The sequence below is a fragment of the Hyla sarda genome, chromosome 1, assembly GCF_029499605.1.
Source record: "Hyla sarda isolate aHylSar1 chromosome 1, aHylSar1.hap1, whole genome shotgun sequence".
Taxonomy (NCBI): Eukaryota; Metazoa; Chordata; class Amphibia; order Anura; family Hylidae; genus Hyla; species Hyla sarda.
Genome location: NC_079189.1, coordinates 550,420,020 through 550,433,798, shown reverse-complemented (window position 1 = coordinate 550,433,798; position 13,779 = coordinate 550,420,020). Strand labels below are relative to the sequence as shown.

Genomic DNA, 13,779 nt, shown 5'->3' with positions numbered 1-13,779 from the left:
GATTTTGGAGAGTGAGTTTTTCTGAAATGGTTTTTGGGGGGCATGTCCCATTTAGGTAGCCCCCATGGTGCTAGAACAGCAAGAAAACAAACAAAAAAACAACAACATGGCATACTATTTTGGAAACTACACCCCTCAAGGAACGTAACAAGGGGTACAAGGAGCCTTAACACCCCACAGGTGTATGGAAATACCCCATGTATAGACATTAAGTGCTCTTCAGGCGCACTACAATGCTCAGAAGAGAAGGAGCACCATAGAGCTTTTTGAAAGCAAATTTTGCTGAAATGGTTTTTGGGGGCATGTCGCATTAAGGAAGCCCCTATAGTTCCAGAAATGAAAAAAGAAAAAAAAAAAAAAAAAAACACTATTTTGGAAACCACACCCCTCAAGGAAAGTGACAAGGGGTACTAGTGTTACCCCAAATTTTTCATTTTCACAAGGGGTAATAGGAGAAAAAGGCTTCCAAAATTTGTAACCCCATTTCTTCTGAGTACGGAAATACCCCATATGTAGATGTAAAGTGCTCTGTGGGCGAACTACAATGCTCAGAAGAGAAGGAGCGACACTGAGCTTTTGGAGAGAGAATTTGGTTGAAATTGAAGTCGGGGGTCATATGCTTTTACAAAGGCCCCCGTGGTGCCAGAACAGTGGACCCCCCACATGTGACCCCATTTTGGAAACTACACCCCTCACGGAATTTAATAAGGGGTTCAGTGAGCATTTACACCCCACTGGCGTTTGACAGATCTTTGGAACGGTGGGCTGTGCAAATGAAAAATTTTATGACATTATGTGAGGGGTGTAGCTTCCAAAATGGGGTCACATATGGGGAGGGGGTCCACTGTTCTGGCACCATTGGGGCTTTGTAAACACACAAGGCCTTCAATTTCGGACACAGTCTAGTTCAACCTTAGAGCACTTTACATCCACATATGGGTCATACTCAAATTTTGGGGGGCTTTCCCCCCCTATTTTCCCTTGTGAAAATGAAAATGTAGGGTAACACCCACATTTTCACATCCAACTTTAACAAAAACACCTGTGGGGTGTTAACCCCTTGGGGACGGAGCCCATTATGACCCTAAGGACAGGAGCATTTTTTTCAAATCTGACCTCTATCACTTTAAGCATTAATAACTCTGGGATGCTTTTACCTTTCATTCTGATTCAGAGATAGTTTTTTCGTGACATATTCTACTTTATGTTAGTGGTAAATTTTCGTCAATATTTGCATCATTTGCAAATTCCGAAATTTCAGGAAAAATTTGAAAATTTTGCATTTTTCTAACTGAAGCTCTCTGCTTGTAAGGAAAATGGACATGTCAAATAAATTATATATTGATTCTCATATACAATATATTAACTTTATGTTTGCATAATAAAATTGACATGTTTTTACCTTTTGAAGACATCAGAGGGCTTCAAAGTATAGCTGCAATTTTCCACAAAAATTTCAAAATCTGAATTTTTCAGGGACCAGTTAAGTTTTGAAGTTAATATGAGGGTCTTTATGTTGGAAATCCCCTATAATGGACGCCATTATGAAAACTGCACCCCTCAAAGTATTCAAAATGACATTTAAAAAGGTTTGTTAACCTTTTAGGTGTTTCACAGGAATAGCAGCAAAATGGAGGAGAAAAATCAAAATCTCAATTTTTTACACTAGCATGTTCTTGTAGACCTTTTTTTTTTTTCATTTTTACATGGGGTAAAAGGTAAAAAGGCCCACCAAGCCTTAACACCCCACAGGTGATTGAAAAACTTTTGTGACCCCATTTTGGAAACTACACCTCTCACTGAATGTAAGAGGAAAGAGGAAGGGGTGCAGTGAGCATTTGCACCCAAAACAGAAAGCATGGAGTGAATCCAGTTTAATTACAATATAAAGACTTCTTGTAAGTAAATGGAGAACCCCTTTTTTGTGGAGAAGAGAGCCACTTTGTATTTTTGTTTTCTGTATTTTTGTTTTCTGAAACAAAAGTGGAAATATTAAAAATTATAAAAAAAAAAAAAAAAAACAATCTGTGTTAAAGTCTTTCTGCAGAATCTGCTTGAAAATGCATTGAAGTATATGAAGAGGGCGCATTCCTGAGCCATCCTAGCACCAGAATATTTTATCGGCCCTGCTGTATGCGAAATATCCACCGGAAATTTTCAAGCTGGACATTCCTCAAAAGACATGCAGTTTGAACATAGCCTAATACAAAGTCATGTCAATTATTTTAGCCGATTTAAGTCGGAAATGCAACGCAGTCTGTGAGAAGGCGCATTTCAGTGCGGTCCTAGCACTCGCCGGTTTCTTTAAGTGTACAAAATGTTCATACTTTTTCCTGTGCATAAATTCCGCACATTTTACGCCATGTGAATGTGGCCTTAGATTGCCAATCCAACAGACTGGTAAGTGATCCTGTTGCGGTGATCCTGATCATCTCCCCGAGCTAACCAGTAATGACTTTTCAGCTTTTAAACAGTTGGAGATAAAAGGGAACTCCAGTACCGTACTTTAGTTCTTATCCCCTATCCACAGGATAGGGGATAAGCGTCTGATCGCAGAGGGTTCCCCTTTAATACCTTGTGACGTCATAGCCCTGTCCCCTCAATGCAAGTCTATGGGAGGGGGCGTGACAGCCGTCACGACCACTCCTATAGATTTGCATTGAAGGGGCTGGGCGTGATGTAATCAGGGGGCAGGGCTATGACGTCATGAGCTCCCAACGCTGGCTCCAAACGCTGAGCAGCAGAGTACCCCTTTAACCCATTAAGGACCCTTTACATACGCCTACGTCATGGGACCCTGGTAGTTAAGTTTTATTCACAATTCCCTTTGGGGTATGAAGACCCCTATGGGACTAGACCCTTTCACTAGGGTTTACCCTTAAAATATAACTTTTATTGTTATTTTTTAAAATTCAAACTACTAAGTGCAAATAATACAAAAAGTGTATTAAAAACACAACCTTTGGTTGGTTTTGGGTCCCTCTGGACGTCTTATATAATGGAGGACTTATCATAGTGCTTTTTACCTTATCCTCATTTCTATAGGTCAACTGTATAGCACTAGAGTCTTTTTAGGGGACTTTATCACTTCCTCCTCAATCCACCTAGAAGATTGCTAGTTAAAAGTATGATATAGTGTCCCCCCCGACATTTCGCTGGAAGGAACCGGCTTTATCAAGGTGCAGGACACTACTGACGGGCGTGGGCATTCATCCGGGTTTAAAAACCCCCGCCGAGTGTATTCCAGCCAATAGTGGTGCCCCACGTCACTCCCCCATGTGTTCTATATTATTGTTTATACATTCAGCCAATCCCTAACAGGGCCGTCTTCCTTCATCACGTTAGTTTGTTTTCATTGGTCTATTTCGTCTGTCCGGACTCATGTCATTACATTCCCCCTATGCAGTGATGCGTCCGGTCACATGACTTCCCGGTCATGTGACTCGTCACGTGTGCGTATCTCGCATCTTTCATGACGTCAGTTTGTTTACATTACCATTCGCCACTCATGCGTTTTCTCTTCATTTTAAGATTGTAAGTTATCTTTTTATATTCTCCAACATACTTCACATCTTTCATGACGTAAGTTTTATTCACATCCACATTCGCCGCATATAAGTGTTCTCTTCATTTTGTAATTATAAATTATTATATATTTATTATTCTCCAAATCCCCCTATTCTGACCTATATCCCTCATTAGTCCCCAACTTATTTATTGTATTTTGGCTATTCATTTCCTCCATTTATATATGCCCCAATAAGATGTTTATATTCACTATTATAACCAGAGGTTTTGGGGTTTTAAGTAATTTGATACTACAATCTTTTAAGATGTTAATTATATGGGAATTAATTATAATAAATTCGGGATAGCCATTAATTTATTATTCCATATTCCTTAGTTGTTTATCTATCAGGGATATCTAAGAGAGAGAGATAGACAGGTGGTGGTGGGTTATTTAAATATTTAAATAACCCTCCGCCCCCCCCCCTCCCACCAGCTGTCTGTCTATCTCTCTCTTAGATATCCCTGATAGATAAACAACTAAGGAATATGGAATAATAAATTAATGGCTATCCTGAATTTACTATAAATACATTTCCATATACTGTATTTATCGGCGTATAACACGCACTTTTAAAACTTAAATTTAAGGCAAAAAGCCTGCCTGCGTGTTATACGCCGCTAAATCTTCTGGTCACTGATTTAAAGCGGCCGCAGCAGCGGCTGCTTGTTAAGTATTAGCAGCATGGCCGCGGCCACTTTAAATCAGTGACCAGCGGCGTCTCCTCCCTGCTCTGGAAAACTGTCACTTGTTTTCTCCCGCACTATCCACAGGTACTGGTGGATAGTGCGGGAGACGTAGATTAAAATGAGCCCTACCTTGTCCGGATATGCGCCGCCGTTCTCCCGCAATTGTAGTTTTATTATGTGTTGAAATCTTCCTGTAACTGGCACGGCTTCGGCGCTTAACTGGCACTGACGTCAGTGCCGCTTATGAATATTCATCCCCCTCCCTCTCAGTAGTTCTTAATGTCTATATGGCTAGTGGTGGTCTATGACGGGAAAATGATGAGACATGGTGGGATGATGAGACATGGGGGGTGGCGATGAGAGGGGTAAATGTGACACAGGGACTGATAAAAGGGAAGGAATGATGTGGCACTGGAGGGGACGGGACCAAACTGAGATGCAGAAGAAAACAAAGTTGGAGGGGGGGATGATGTTTAGTCATTTAGTTCAAGTCATTTATTTTACATTTTATTATTTTTACTTAAATTTTACTGTTAAAATGGGGGGTGCGGGTTATATGCCAGTGCGTGTTATAAGCCAATAAATACAGTAATTAACATCTTAAAAATATCAAATTACTTAAAACCCCAAAACATCTGGTTAAAATATAATAGTGAATATAAACATCTTATTGGGGCATATGAGGGCATATATAAACGGAGGAAATGAATAGTCAAAATACAATAAATAAGATGGGGACTAATGAGGGATATAGGTCAGAATAGGGGGATTTGGAGAATAATAAATATAATCATTTATAATTACAAAATGAAGAGAACACGTATATGCGGCGAATGCGGATGTGAATAAAACTTACGTCATGAAAGATGTGAAGTATGTTGGAGAATATAAAAAGAATATAAAAAGATAACTTACAATCTTAAAATGAAGAGAATACGCATGCGTGGCAAATGGGAATGTAAACAAACTTACGCCACGAAAGATGCGAGATAGGCACACGTGACGAGTCACGTGACCGGGAAGTCATGTGACCAGACACATCACTGCATAGGGGGAACGTAGCATAATGACGCGAGTCCGGAGAAATGAAATAGACCAATGAAAACAAATTAACGTGATGAAGTAGGAAGACAGCCCTGTTAGGGATTGGCTGAATGTATAAACAATAATATAGAACACATGGGAGAGTGACGTGGGGCACCACTATTGGCTGGAATACACTCGGAGGCATAGAACGCCCACAAACAGAGGGGTTTTAAACCCGGATGAATGCCCGTGCCCGTCAGTGTCCTGTACCTTTATAAAGCCAGTTCTTTCTGGCGAAACACCTCGGGGGGGGGGGGGGGGGGGGGGGGGTGTTAGAACACTATATCATACTTTTAACTAGCAACCTTCAAGGTGGACTGAGGAGGAAGTGATAAAGACCCCTAAAAAGGGATTCTAGTGCTATACAGTTGACCTATAGAAATGAGGATATGGGAAAAAGTGCTGGGAGTTGTAGTTTTGCAACAGCTGGAGGCACACTGGTTGGAAAATACTGAGTTAGGTAACAGAACTTAATTGAAGATTTTCCAACCAGTGTGCCTCCAGCTGTTGCAAAGGTAAAACTTCTAGCATGCACGGTCTGTCAGTACATGCTGGGAGTTGTAGTTTTGAAACAGCTGGAGGTTCCCCCCCCCCCCCCATGTGCAGGTTTACACGGGCAGGTTTACACTGAGTTTCCTGCTTCAAGTTTGAGCTGCGGCAAATTTTTCGCCGCAGCGCAAACTCCTAGCGGGAAACTTATCGTAACTCACCAGAGCGAATGCACCATAAAATTACTACACTACAATAACACAAAATAAAGAGTAAAACACTACATATACACCCCCTTACACTGTCCCCCCCAATAAAAAAGAAAAACGTATCGTACGGCAGTGTTTCCAAAATGGAGCCTCCAGCTGTTGCAAAAAAACAACTCCCAGCATTTCCGGACAGCCACTGACTGTCCAGGCATGCTGGGAGTTTAGCATCAGTTGGAGGCACCCTGTTTGGGGATCACTGGAGTAGAATACCCCATGTCCACCCCTATGCAAGCCCTAATTTAGCCCTCAAATGTGCATGGCGCTCTCTCACTTTGGAGCCCTGTCGTATTTCAAGAAAACAGTTTAGGGCCACATATGGGGTATTTCCGTACTCTGGAGAAATTGTACTACAAATTTTGGGGGTCTTTTTCTCCTTTTACCCCTTATGAAAAGGAAAAGTTGGGGGCTACACCAGCCTGTTAGTGTAAAAAAAAAAAATGTTTACACTAACATGCTGGTGTTGTCCCATACTTTTTATTTTCACAAGTGGTAAAAGGAAAAAAAAGCAATTAACGCAATTTCTCCTGAGTACGGAAATACCCCCTAAAATGCTCTGCAGGCGCACAACAAGGCTCAGGAGTGAGAGCGCACTATGTACATTTGAGGCCTAAATTGGTGGTTTGCACAGGGGTGGCTGATTTTACAGCGGTTCTGACATAAACGCAAAAAAATAAATACCTACACGTGACCCCATTTTGGAAACTACACCCCTCACGGAATGTAACAAGAGGAATAGTGAGCCTTAACACCCCACAGGTGTTTGACAAATTTTCTTTGAAGTTGGATGGGAAAATGAAAAAAATACTCTTGCTAAAATGCTGGTGTTACCCTAAATTTTTCATTTTCACAAGAGAAAATAGGAAAAAAGCCCCCCAAAATTTGTAACCCCATTTCTTCTGAGTAAGAACATACCCCATATGTGTGGACGTATAGTGCTCGGCGGGCGAACTACAATGCTCAGAAGAGAAGGAGTGACATTGGGCTTTTGAAGAGAAAATTTGTCCGGAATTGGAGGCCATGTGTGTTTAGAAAGCCCCCATAGTGCCAGAACAATGGACCCCCCCCCATGTGACCCCATTTTGGAAACTACACCCCTCATGTAACGTAATAAGGGGTACAGTGAGCATTTACGCCCCACAGGTGTCTGACAGATTTTTTGGAACAGTGGTCCGTGAAAAAAAAATGTAATTATTCATTTGCACAGCCTACTGTTCCAAAGATCTGTCAAACGCCAGTGGGGTGTAAATACTCACTGCACCCCTTATTAAATTCTGTGAGGGGTGTAGTTTCCAAAATAGGGTCACGTGTGTGTGTGTGTGTGGGGGGGGGTCCACTGTTCTGGCACCACAGGGGGCTTTGTAAACGCACATGGCCCCTGACCTCCATTTCAAACAAATTCACTCTCCAAAGGCTCAATGGCGCTCCTTCTCAGAGCACTTGACATCCACACATGGGGTATTTCCATACTCAGAAGAAATGGGGTTACAAATTTTGGGGGTCATTTTCTCCTATTACCCCTTGTAAAAATTATAAATTTGGGGAAAAACCATCATTTTAGTGAAAAAAATATTTTTTTTCATTTACACATCCAACTTTAACAAAAAGTCGTAAAACACCTAAAAATAGTATGTCATGTGTTTTTTTTTTTTTTTTTGCTGTGCTGGCACCATAGGGGCTTCCTAAATGCGACATGCCCACCAAAAACCATTTTAGCAAAATTTTTCTTTTCAAAAGCCAAATGTGATTCCTTCTCTTCTGAGCATTGTAGTTCGCCCGCAGAAAATTTTACGTCCTAACATGGGGTATTTCCATACTCAGAAGAGATGTGTTTACAAGTTTTGGGGGGCATTTTCTCCCATTACCTTTTGTAAAAATGGTAAATTTGGGGAAAAAAACTGCACTTTAGTGAATTTTTTTTTTTCTAATTTACACATCCGACTTTAACGAAAAGTCGTCAAACACCTGTGGGTTGTTAAGGCTCACTGGACCCCTTGTTACGTGCCCTGAGGGCTGTAGTTTCCAAAATGGTATGCCATATGGGGGGCTTTCTGCTGTTCTGGCACCATAGGGGCTTCCTAAATGTTACATGCCCCCCAAAAACCATTTCATCACTCTACAAAATCCCATTGTCGCTCCTTTCCTTCTGAGCCCTCTAATGCGCCCGCCGAAAACTTGACATACACATATGAGGTATTTCCTTACTCGAGAGAAATTGGGTTACAAATTTTGGGGGACTTTTTCTTCTATTACCCCTTGCAAAATTCAAAAACTGGGTCTACAAGAACATGCGAGTGTAAAAAATGAAGATTTTGAATTTTCTCCTTCACTTTGCTGCTATTCTTGTGAAACACCTAAAGGGTTAACACACTTACTGAATGTCATTTTGAATACTTTGGGGGGTGCAGTTTTTATAATGGGGTCATTTATTGGGTATTTCTAATATGAAGGCCCTTCAAATCTACTTCAAAACTGAACTAGTCCCTGAAAAATTTTGATTTAGAAATTTTTATGAAAAATTGGAAAAATTGCTGCTGAACTTTGAAGCCCTCTGATGTTTTCCAAAAGTAAAAACATGTCAACATTCAAAGCTTCAAAGTAAGAAAAAAAAATTTCATCAAATTTTGCTATTCTTCACCAACAAATGATGCAAGTATCGACGAAAATTTACCACTACCATAAAGTAGAATATGTAACGAAAAAACAATCTCGGAATCAGAAAGAAAGATAAAGCATCCTAGAGTTATTAATGCTTAAAGTGACAGTGGTCAGATGGTCAAAAAAATGGCCGGGTCCTACACTGAAAATTGGCTGGGTCCTTAAAGGAGTAGTCCAATGGTGAAAAATTCTATACAGTTAGCAAGAGTTTAAAAAGTTCTATAACTTTGTAATGTACTCACATAACCCATCTGGAATGGAAAGTACCTTTTTCAGTGATTTCTCTCTAGACAGGAAGCGCTGCATAATCCAGCATCTCGACCTACACTTCTTCTACAGCCTGTGGTCAGCTCCTCATTCCGTTCCTCATAATTCTCAATATGTGAGTGCTCACCAATCACAGCACTCACACATTGAACTAATCACAGCACTCACACATTGAACCAATCACAGCAGTCCTGCTTGAGCCTGGTCACGTGGGTGCCGTGCTGTAAGCCAGGAGAAGTGTGAGGGGGAGAATGAGGACATACACAGCTCCCCCCAGCTCTGTTTACACAGGACGTAACTTATCATGGGGAGGTTTCAAGTTTGCTTTGGGGGAGGGGAGGGAGGACGTGTGTGAGGAGACATATTACACAGGCTGGGGATGTATAGACTGCAGGGGAATAAATCTCATACTGGGGATGATTTCTATGTGTGAGGGGGGACGGGGGGGGGGGGGGGGGGGGACGGGACTCCTGAATGACATGCTGGGAGTTGTAGTCCTTGTTATGTGTGTTTATGCTAGTGTTTCCAAACCAGTGTGCCTCCAGCTGTTGCAAAACTACAACTCCCAGCATGCCCTGACAGACTTTGGGCATGCTGGGAGTTGTAGATTTGCAACAGCTGAAGGCACACTGGTTGGGAAACACTGTTCTAGCCTATTCAGCATACACATCATGTTACACCAGTGTTTCCCAACCAGGGTGCCTCCAGATGTTGCAAAACTACTACTCCCAGCATTCCCTGGTTGGGAAACACTGGCATACACACACATAACAGGGACTACAACTCCCAGCATGTCATTCAGGAGTCCCCCCTCACACATAGAAATCACCCCCAGTATGATATTTATTCCCTGTAGTCTATACACCACCAGCCCCTGCAGTGTAATATGTCTCCTCACATATAGAAATCATCCCCAGCCCCTGCAGTGTAATATGTCTCCTCACATATAGAAATCATCCCCAGCCTGTGCAGTGTAATATGTCTCCTCACATATAGAAATCACCCCCAGCCCCTGCAGTGTAATATGTCTCCTCACATATAGAAATCATCCCCAGCCCCTGCAGTGTAATATGTCTCCTCACATATAGAAATCATCCCCAGCCCCTGCAGTGTAATACGTCTCCTCACATATAGAAATCATCCCCAGCCCGTGCAGTGTAATATGTCTCCTCACATATAGAAATCATCCCCAGCCCGTGCAGTGTAATATGTCTCCTCACATATAGAAATCATCCCCAGCCCCTGCAGTGTAATATGTCTCCTCACATATAGAAATCATCCCCAGCCCCTGCAGTGTAATACGTCTCCTCACATATAGAAATCATCCCCAGCCCGTGCAGTGTTATATGTCTCCTCACATATAGAAATCATCCCCAGCCCGTGCAGTGTAATATGTCTCCTCACATATAGAAATCATCCCCAGCCCGTGCAGTGTAATATGTCTCCTCACATATAGAAATCATCCCCAGCCCGTGCAGTGCAGTATGTCTCCTCACATATAGAAATCATCCCCAGCCCGTACAGTGCAGTGTAATATGTCTCCTCACATATAGAAATCATCCCCAGCCCCTGCAGTGTAATATGTCTCCTCACATATAGAAATCATCCCCAGCCTGTGCAGTGTAATATGTCTCCTCACATATAGAAATCATCCCCAGCCCGTGCAGTGTAATATGTCTCCTCACATATAGAAATCATCCCCAGCCCCTGCAGTGTAATATGTCTCCTCACATATAGAAATCATCCCCAGCCCCAGCAGTGTAATATGTCTCCTCACATATAGAAATCATCCCCAGCCCCTGCAGTGTAATGTGTCTCCTCACATATAGAAATCATCCCCAGCCCGTGCAGTGTAATATGTCTCCTCACATATAGAAATCATACCCAGCCCGTGCAGTGTAATATGTCTCCTCACATATAGAAATCATCCCCAGCCCCTGCAGTGCAGTATGTCTTCTCACATATAGAAATCATCCCCAGCCCCTGCAGTGTAATATGTCTCCTCACATATAGAAATCATCCCCAGCCCCTGCAGTGTAATACGTCTCCTCACATATAGAAATCATCCCCAGCCCGTGCAGTGCAGTATGTCTCCTCACATATAGAAATCATCCCCAGCCCCTGCAGTGCAGTATGTCTCCTCACATATAGAAATCATCCCCAGCCCCTGCAGTGTAATATGTCTCCTCACATATAGAAATCATCCCCAGCCCCTGCAGTGTAATACGTCTCCTCACATATAGAAATCATCCCCAGCCCCTGCAGTGTAATGTCTCCTCACATATAGAAATCATCCCCAGCCCCTGCAGTGTAATATGTCTCCTCACATATAGAAATCATCCCCAGCCCCTGCAGTGTAATGTCTCCTCACATATAGAAATCATCCCCAGCCCCTGCAGTGTAATGTGTCTCCTCACATATAGAAATCATCCCCAGCCCCTGCAGTGCAGTATGTCTCCTCACATATAGAAATCATCCCCAGCCCCTGCAGTGTAATATGTCTCCTCACATATACAAATCATCCCCAGCCCCTGCAGTGTAATATGTCTCCTCACATATAGAAATCATCCCCAGCCCGTGCAGTGTAATATGTCTCCTCACATATAGAAATCATCCCCAGGCCCTGCAGTGTATTATGTCTCCTCACATATAGAAATCATCCCCAGCCCGTGCAGTGTTATATGTCTCCTCACATATAGAAATCATCCCCAGCCCCTGCAGTGTAATATGTCTCCTCACATATAGAAATCATCCCCAGCCCCTGCAGTGTAATATGTCTCCTCACATATAGAAATCATCCCCAGCCCCTGCAGTGTAGTATGTCTCCTCACATATAGAAATCACCCCCAGCCCCTGCAGTGTAATATGTCTCCTCACATATAGAAATCACCCCCAGCCCCTGCAGTGTAATATGTCTCCTCACATACAGAAATCATCCCCAGCCCGTGCAGTGTAATATGTCTCCTCACATATAGAAATCATCCCCAGCCCGTGCAGTGCAGTATGTCTCCTCACATATAGAAATCATCCCCAGCCCGTACAGTGCAGTGTAATATGTCTCCTCACATATAGAAATCATCCCCAGCCCCTGCAGTGTAATGTCTCCTCACATATAGAAATCATCCCCAGCCCGTGCAGTGTAATATGTCTCCTCACATATAGAAATCATCCCCAGCCCGTGCAGTGTAATATGTCTCCTCACATATAGAAATCATCCCCAGCCCCAGCAGTGTAATATGTCTCCTCACATATAGAAATCATCCCCAGCCCCAGCAGTGTAATATGTCTCCTCACATATAGAAATCATCCCCAGCCCCTGCAGTGTAATGTGTCTCCTCACATATAGAAATCATCCCCAGCCCCTGCAGTGTAATAATGTCTCCTCACATATACAAATCATCCCCAGCCCCTGTAGTGTAATACGTCTCCTCACATATAGAAATCATCCCCAGCCCCTGCAGTGTAATATGTCTCCTCACATATAGAAATCATCCCCAGCCCGTGCAGTGTAATATGTCTCCTCACATATAGAAATCATCCCCAGCCCCTGCAGTGTAATATGTCTCCTCACATATAGAAATCATCCCCAGCCTGTGCAGTGCAGTATGTCTCCTCACATATAGAAATCATCCCCAGCCCCTGCAGTGTAATATGTCTCCTCACATATAGAAATCATCCCCAGCCCCTGCAGTGTAATATGTCACCTCACATATAGAAATCATCCCCAGCCCCTGCAGTGTAATATGTCTCCTCACATATAGAAATCATCCCCAGCCCCTGCAGTGTAATATGTCTCCTCACATATAGAAATCATCCCCTGCAGTGTAATATGTCTCCTCACATATAGAAATCATCCCCAGCCCCTGCAGTGTAATACGTCTCCTCACATATAGAAATCATCCCCAGCCCCTGCAGTGCAATATGTCTCCTCACATATAGAAATCATCCCCAGCCTCTGCAGTGTAATATGTCTCCTCACATATAGAAATCATCCCCAGCCCCTGCAGTGTAATATGTCTCCTCACATATACAAATCATCCCCAGCCCCTGCAGTGTAATATGTCTCCTCACATATAGAAATCATCCCCAGCCCCTGCAGTGTAATATGTCTCCTCACATATAGAAATCATCCCCAGCCCGTGCAGTGTAATATGTCACCTCACATATAGAAATCATCCCCAGCCCCTGCAGTGTAATATGTCTCCTCACATATAGAAATCATCCCCAGCCCCTGCAGTGCAATATGTCTCCTCACATATAGAAATCATCCCCAGCCTGTGCAGTGTAATATGTCTCCTCACATATAGAAATCATCCCCAGCCCCTGCAGTGTAATATGTCTCCTCACATATAGAAATCATCCCCAGCCCCTGCAGTGTAATATGTCTCCTCACATACAGAAATCATCCCCAGCCCGTGCAGTGTAATATGTCTCCTCACATATAGAAATCATCCCCAGCCCCTGTAGTGTAATACGTCTCCTCACATATAGAAATCATCCCCAGCCCCTGCAGTGTAATATGTCTCCTCACATATAGAAATCATCCCCAGCCCCTGCAGTGTAATATGTCTCCTCACATATAGAAATCATCCCCAGCCCCTGCAGTGTAATACGTCTCCTCACATATAGAAATCATCCCCAGCCCCTGCAGTGCAGTATGTCTCCTCACATATAGAAATCATCCCCAGCCCCTGCAGTGCAGTATGTCTCCTCACATATAGAAATCATCCCCAGCCCCTGCAGTGTAATACGTCTC

General features: G+C 42.9%; 1 protein-coding gene across 1 annotated transcript in view; it reads right to left on the bottom strand.

The window, feature by feature from the left end:
- The window catches only part of TBCA (tubulin folding cofactor A), a 64,857-nt gene that overhangs the window by 32,924 nt on the left and 18,154 nt on the right, over positions 1-13,779 (bottom strand). The window lies entirely within an intron of this gene.